Source organism: Aplysia californica, unplaced genomic scaffold (assembly GCF_000002075.1).
Source record: "Aplysia californica isolate F4 #8 unplaced genomic scaffold, AplCal3.0 scaffold00006, whole genome shotgun sequence".
Lineage (NCBI taxonomy): Eukaryota > Metazoa > Mollusca > Gastropoda > Aplysiida > Aplysiidae > Aplysia > Aplysia californica.
This window is the reverse complement of record NW_004797276.1, coordinates 1,213,279-1,214,045: the sequence shown is the minus strand read 5'-3', so window position 1 is coordinate 1,214,045 and position 767 is coordinate 1,213,279.

The following is a 767-nucleotide window of genomic DNA, read 5'->3' as shown; positions in this document are numbered from 1 at the left end:
GGGGGGAGAGAAACTCTCAGTGGAGCCAAGGAACTTTCACTATAAAGACACAAATTAAGTTTTAAACTTATATCCCTCTCAGTATTGCATAACTTTACTTTTTGACGCGCTAAGCAATTAAAGCACACCAGCCTTCACTACTGCGTGACCTTATTTGCTTTTTAAATTTAAGCTTCGTATTTTGTTGTCATGAAGCTTGTACTGAAATGCCCTTTCAATAAAAAGACTCAGTGTTTGATTCGCACGATTAGTTGAAGCAAAATGAAACATTCCGTGACCGTGGAGCGCGGAAGTCGCGTTCTTTGACTTTTTTGAGACTTTATGAGTTAAAAAGAAAATTTCGCTCCCATGCCTCTTTGAAAATGGTGGCGTTGTACATAATTTACATGTAAACTTTGTACCGTGTGAACATGCAAAAATAGTCCATGTAACTGGCTAGCATAATCACCGCAATGGACCCCATTGTCACTGAGGAAGAAAGGGAGGCTGCTAGAGAGAAGATGAGGCAAGCCCGAGATAGGTTCAAAGCTGAAGCCCATCTGACCAAAACAGCAAAGTGGGAAGAGTTTGTAAAAAACATTGCAGCTGAGAAGGCACTCTCAACGTTCTGGAAACTGCAAAAGAAGATGTGTAGACAGGGTCACTCAAAAGCCACCGTGAATGTGAAGGACGAGTCAGGAAAGACACTCCAAACTGATGAGGAGAAAGGTAGGGCTTTCTTGGACCGATTCATCCATCAAACACACCAGGGAAATATTGACTCAAGA